We start from the raw sequence: 6,960 nt of genomic DNA, 5'->3' as shown, positions 1-6,960 counted from the left end.
GAGAGTCCCTTGGACTGCAAGGAGATCCAACCAGTCCATCCTAAAGGAAATCAGTCCTGAATATTTATTGGAAGGACTGATGTTGAAGCTGAAGCTCCAGTATTTTGGCCACCTAATGCAAAGAACTGACTCATTGGAAAAGACACTGATGCTGGGAAAGACTGAAGGCAGGAGGATAAGGGGATGACATGGTTGGATGGCATCACCGACTCAATGGACATGAGTTTGAGTAGGCTCTGGGGAGTTGGTGATGGACAGGGAAGCCTGGCTTGCTACAGTCCATGGGATCTCAGAGAGTTGGACATGACTGAGCAACTAACTGAACTGATAGTAATTTTGAGTGAAATTGTTGATCAGCATGAATGGAGGTTAGAATGGAGTTCTCATTTGGTTAAATTAGTCATATTTGAGATATATGTTTTGGCTAAAATACTTTGGAGACATTTCCCATCCTTGCAGGGAACCAGAGAGTATTAAGAATCCAGGAAGTCCTGTCACCTATACTCTTGGGGCTAGTGGCCTAAGGTTTGATACTCAAACTGTCGCATGTCCAGTCTTTGGGTCAGAGAGTTCTAGCTGCCTAATGTTGACCATGAGGGAAACTCATCCTGCTTCTAGAATCTTGCCATATCTGCTTTAATGGACTTTCCATACCAGGTGTACACTGTTTACCTGAAATGACAAAGAGCTATGACTTTATCAAGCTTGCAGACAGGTTGAACAAAATATTTGGGGATGATTAATAATTTGGGGGCTAATAATAATATTGGGATATATTTAATAAATATATTATATATGGCAGCTTTGGTCTCAGAACTTGTTTTCATTGTAACCAGGTAACGATGCTTTGGGGATGAAGAAAGGTCTCTCCTATATCAAATCATTACTGACTGCAATCATCCACCAAAAAGAACCCACTAATCATGCACATGAAATCTATCTCAGGCCATTGTAACATAACCCATTGCATTGGGTGATGACCCACAGTGTCTTAGAGGGCAAGTAAGGTCATTTACAGAGTGGGAAACAGCCCAGAACTCATTTTCAAAAAATGGCCCAGGAAACTTATAGTTTGTTGCCTCCACCAATCCCCAATATTTTATCTAGGGGATAGTTACATAGGATGAATGCCCAGGATCATTTGGAAGGATAAAATAAAATTGCAAATTATCTGATTTGCTGTGGTGTCAGAGGATGATATTTTATTTCATACCTACAGGCAGAGTTTAAGAGTCTCGTCTTTTTGTTGAAGTTTGTGGAATTCAGCTAAGTGTTCAATCTCCTCCTTCCCTCTCACTTGCTATCAGAGTTTCTATCTTTCTCCATATTCAACCATGAGTGCCACATCCTCTTAACTATGCTAATTGTCTAGAGACAACTCCAATTAAAAATCAAAGCATCAGACACAAGTATATTTAAACACAAAAAGCAAAACAACCCATCAATGTAGGATGAAATAACAACATCATAATCAGTTTGCTAGTTCTGGACTTCTGCAAAGCATCTAGTATGCAGATAGACATAGTTCATCTAGCTTATCACCTTGAACCTCCATAGTTCCTTTGCTCCCAAGAGGTTAAAATGACTGTATGGGTGATGCTTCATGTATACTTATCTAGGAAGAAAGGGAGACACTGATATTGACAACCTAATAGCACCATCAATTCAATTTCCTGCTGCCTTTGTGAAAAAGCATCAATAAGAGTTCAATTCAGGCTCATCTCGATCTGGTCTTTTAGTAATGGGGTTATACAGCAGTATCGACATTGCATACACATAACCTATATTCATACATTCTTTATAATCTGATGGCTTCAACTAGGTATCAGAATTTAATCAAAACAACACAGCTTAAAAAGGACTTGCATTTAGAGATTTGAATGTACAGGAGTTACAAAGAAAAAACATGTTATCTCTATGCCACAAAACTTAATTTCTAGTATCTTAAAAATTTTAAGAGGCACTTTATACTTTTTGCAAATGTGGATGATATAGTTGATTCACGGAATGGAAAGACTTGGTCTCTAGTTTCAGAGTTTTCAAACTGAGCATTGATCTCAGAAACCCTGATGTTTTTAGGGAGGTACCTCTAGGACCTCAAAGGAGGCAGGGGAGGACCAGAGTGCCTGCTCCCAGTTTTTAACACCATTTTGGCTTCTCTCATCTATTCTGTATGGAGTCTTCAGTGTACTTGAAGAAAGGGTTTCACAAGTTTGCCCATGTTACATATTTGCAATGCATCACAGATGCAATAAAATCATGACAGTTTTTCAGTTAGTTAATCACTTACTTTTCCTAAAGACTTAAGCGATAGACTCTACAGCTGAGATGTTTGAATCCTTTGCAGACAGACCTGTCTCAGAATCCCTAGTACCATGTCTGATGCAAAAAAAGCCTCTCCAAAAATGTGTTGTGATTGATTGATGGAGGAAGGAACGAAAGAAAGAAGGGAGGGAGGAAGGAAAGTTAAGAGTAAGAATTGTTCTGGATTGATATTTTTAATATTTTAAACATATGTCTAATCATGTCTGAAATTACACAATATGAAACTAAGGCCTCACTTTGTCAGCAAAGGTCCATTTAGTCAAAGCTATGGTTTTTCCAGTAGTCATACATGGATGTGAGATTTGATCCATAAAGAAGGGTGAGTGCTGAAGAATTAATGCTTTTTAACTGTGGTGTTGGAAAAAACTCTTGAGAGTCCCTTGGACTGTAAGGAGATCCAACCAGTCAATCCTAAAGGAAATCAATTCTGAATATCCATTAGAAGGACTGATGCTGAAGCTGAAGCTCCAATACTTTGGCCACCTGATACGAAGAGCTGACTCATTAGAAAAGACCCTGATGCTGGAAAAGATTGAAGGCAGAAGGAGAAGGGGACGACAGAGGATGAGATGGTTGGATGGCATCACCGACTCAATGGGCATGAGTTTGAGCAAGCTCCGGGAGATGGTGAAGGACAGGGAAGCCTGGTGTGCTGCAATCCATGGGTTCACAAAGAGTCAGACACGAATGAGGGACTGAACAATGACAGAGGTCTCACTTGACGATCTTACCTGTCTGGCATTGAACGCATGTACACACTGACCCATATTCTACTTCCAGAAATGTGAGTTTGGTTTTATGTGATTCTATTACTTTGTTTCCATAAGACAAGAATGGAGGAATTTAATAGTAATGCTTGAAGAAGAAAAGGAAGTCCTTTTTTTCTCCTTAGGACTGAGGCTGACTGGAAGCAAAGCTACCTCTGGTCCAGGGGATAAACCTGACCAAGCAAAGGCATCAACGCTGGACTCAGGTGGTCCCAGATGAGGGCCTGGCTGGCCTACCATGGGCCTCAGCCTCATAGCTCTGTCCATGCCTCTCATTTAGTCTAGAAGATTCTCCCTCTGACGCTGCTCCTACACAATTCCCTCTCGTTCCCAGTTACCCCATGGTCGGTCAGGAGCAGTATCATCAAACACACAGCAGATTAGAAATATTTTATTACAAATGTTCTGACTCTATCATTTTTATCAGCAGCAAATATTCCAAGAAATGAATGAAATGAGTAATCCATTCAATATGTGGACGCATCTAATTCTGTCTTTCCATTCTGAGTAGCCAGAGACGGACAGAGGAGGAGAAAAACTTTTTATTCAGAAAGTATCAAGTTCCTTATAGTTTCAAATTTCCATAAATAAATAGAAAAATCCATTCTGCCCCCTGCTGTCAGACTAACATTCCTAAAAATCCAGTTTGAAACCTGAAGTTTTCACAGTGCCTTCTAAGTTGGGCCCAAATCTTACTTAACATGCTAGACCCTCCCTCTCCGACCGGGTCTAGCTTTTCTCTGGCTTGAGTACAGCTAGGCAGTGTATGGCCATAGAAAGCGCTGTTCACATTTTTGTAAAGATTTGTAAACATACTAAGATGATTTTCTGGCAGGTATCAGTAAAGTGTCCCAGACTGTCTGGTCTAATTTTTAAAAAAATATTTATCTGTTTAATTATTTGTTTGGCTACACCAGGTCTTAGTTGTGGCATGTGGGATCTTTTGACCAGGGATGGATTTTGGGTCCCCTGCCCTGGGAGCGCATAGTCTTAGCCACTGGACCACCAAGGAAGTCCCTGTCTGGTCTCATTTGCACAGAGATGCCTTCCCTTTGGTCTACATAGGCCTCCTGCAGGCAGCCTCACCAGGATCTTGTACATCCCCACGCCCCAGTGCTAGGAGGAGAACTTGGGCACTGGAGACGGAGAGCCGGTGTTAGAGTCTAGGGCAAGGACCTTTCTACCCTCTCTGAGCCTCAGTTTCCCTGAGAGGAAATGGGAGTGATAACAGTATATGCCTCATGGGATAGCTTTGCAGATTAAATAAATAATTCACAAAGAATACTTACAACAGGCGAAGTGCATACGAGTCAGAAGAGAGATATGCACTGCTCGAGGCCTGTGACTCTCCTAACCAAGTATGAATATGTGAGCATTTTGTCTTGGAAAAGCTCCTTAACCTTCATCTCATTTTCAAAAGGATTCATGATCTACCGCCTCATCTCCTCTGCCCCTTCACCTACCAAAAAAATCAGTAAGTAATCATTGCTCACGGGTAAGGATCTGTCATTGCATCTTCCTACTCCAAATTTTAGGATGGTGTCTGCCATTTCATAAGCCCTCACTAAATATCCATTGATTTTATTTGAAAAACAAAAAGAAGAATCGACATCTATAAATAATGGGAGAAAGACCACAGATTTGATTTTTAAAAACCAAGTTACTCTGATGTCTTTTTGAGAAGAAATTTGCTTTATAAATCCTCAGATCTTATTATTTTAAGAATGGTCAGGGGGTTGTTAAGTTCCACAGAACTGTATCCCTGAATTGTAACAGTATCTGGTTTTTAATTTTCCAAGATTCATGTAGTCACGTTCTCTTGAAGAAGCCATTCTCTCTCTGTTCAAAAGGCCATTGTCTAATTGATTTCACTAATAGGTGTTTTCCTTTCCTCTCCTCTCAGAATGCAATAACCTGGGCTGGACTAATAACATGGTTTTGCTACCTTGCTACTTCTTGTCCTTCCTAGCAATTCAGACAGCTTTTTCTCAGCCACTCTAGCTCCTGTGGAGTTTGCCTCTCCTTTTCTGCCTTGGGTCGGTACAAGGCTGGGCCTCACCCCAGCTGCTCCCCTTCCCTCCGTCTCCTGTAATCCACTCTCCTTTAATATTCCAAGGGTGACCCTTGACTGTCCTTTGAATGCCGCTCCAATTCAAAAGGCTCCTGAGCTTTTAAGACTAGCAGAGATAACATAATTCCAAGGAGAGGGGGGTGGGGAGGGAGGGAGAATGTGATTGGAAAGATTAGCTAAATCTTCTCATTCCTAGGGATTTGGGCTCTCACAAATACAAGAGCTGGGAGTTTTGTTTTGTTTTCTTATGGATTCTCCCCACCCCCTCAGCTATCTTATTAACCTCTATTAAAAATATTTTGTTTCCAACCCAACCATAAAAAGAGACTTAACTGAATATTTCTTTAAATCTCTAACCTTTGAAATTGAGGGCAATTTTATAGCAAGGCTGGCTTGTATTAATATTTATTTATGTCCTCTTTGGTTTGCATGATTGGGGATGGCTCTGAATCAGGGTCTCCTTAAGGCAAAACTGATGCAATTCAACAAATACTTATTGACAGTTCATCATGTACAAGGTGTTGTGCTAGGGATGACGGGGAATGAAAGGCTCAAGAAACATTTGCTACCATCAAAAATTTCACCATCTATAGATAGCAGTAAAACAATGGTTTCAGCATCCTCTATGAGCCTTGTCTACTTTCTTTCTCATATGCAACATTTTCTTGTCATCCTTTATCTTTCTTTTCTGTAAAATGTCAGTGCAAACCAAGCATTTGTACCATGCATGCACACACATAGGTAACACCGTTTCTTTGAAGCATGGTTTTAACATCATTACAGATGCTAGTGAAATAAGTATGTTGCTTCACTCAGGGCATTTTAACTGGACTTTTCTAACCTTAACCTGCAACTGATGACCAGCTATCTTTTGACTCAGACGCTAAAATAAGGTAACAACACAGCTATCCACAGGGTCACTGGCAATCAAGGACTGTACTACCAAGTGGAGCAGATGAAGGATCTGAGTTATGAATTAAAGAATTGCTTCCCTCATATCCTCAAGCACCTACAGTAACAAAAAAGGGTAATGTGTTGTCAAGAGGAAAACAGGTCTGTTTTAATAAAATCAGTAAGGCACACTCATAAAAACAGAGAAAAATGATGTGCTGAAGTCTTTATACACAACTGGCTCTTTCAGTGGGTTTAGAAGCCTTCATTCCCATTCCCACTCCTCAATGAATTTGCTTAGAAGACTGTTTCATAGATTAAAAATGCACAATATCAACTCAAGGCCAGCTGACTTATCCTGAATCTATGTAAGTAGGTCCATCCCGATGACATTAAGGTACCAGTGATCCCAGGAAGGTTCAATCATCATCCACAGCTGGAATGCAGACTCATTATACAATCCTCTTTTATTCTACTCCACTGAGCTTCTGCACAATTTCTCCCCCTGCACATGCATTGTGCCTGAAAAGTTTTCCTGTTTCCCACATAAAATGAATGAGAACTGGGCTATTGCTGAGTTCTCTTTTCTCGCTACTTAGACTACAAGGGCTCATGTCTCTTCTTTTCGTCGTGCCCACTAACAGATGGGTCCTGCTGGGCAGCTCTGCGGGTTTCACACTCTGCCTGCAAGGCTCACCCTTGGCTTCTGTATCTCGAGGGGGCCACCTGTGGACAGTCATTTCCTTCGCATGTCAAGCAAAACTCGAATCAAACCTGTAGAGTACTCAGTTGAAAAAAATCAGGAAAAATCATTTTTTGATTGAAAACAAGCAGAAAAGTAAATTCAAATTAGCACTGAAATCAACTAGGAAACACATTCCTGAGCTTTTGATATAAAAATAGAGG

The sequence above is a fragment of the Odocoileus virginianus genome, chromosome 1, assembly GCF_023699985.2.
Source record: "Odocoileus virginianus isolate 20LAN1187 ecotype Illinois chromosome 1, Ovbor_1.2, whole genome shotgun sequence".
Taxonomy (NCBI): Eukaryota; Metazoa; Chordata; class Mammalia; order Artiodactyla; family Cervidae; genus Odocoileus; species Odocoileus virginianus.
The sequence above is the reverse complement of the archived record's forward strand: the minus strand, read 5'-3'. Positions refer to the sequence as shown.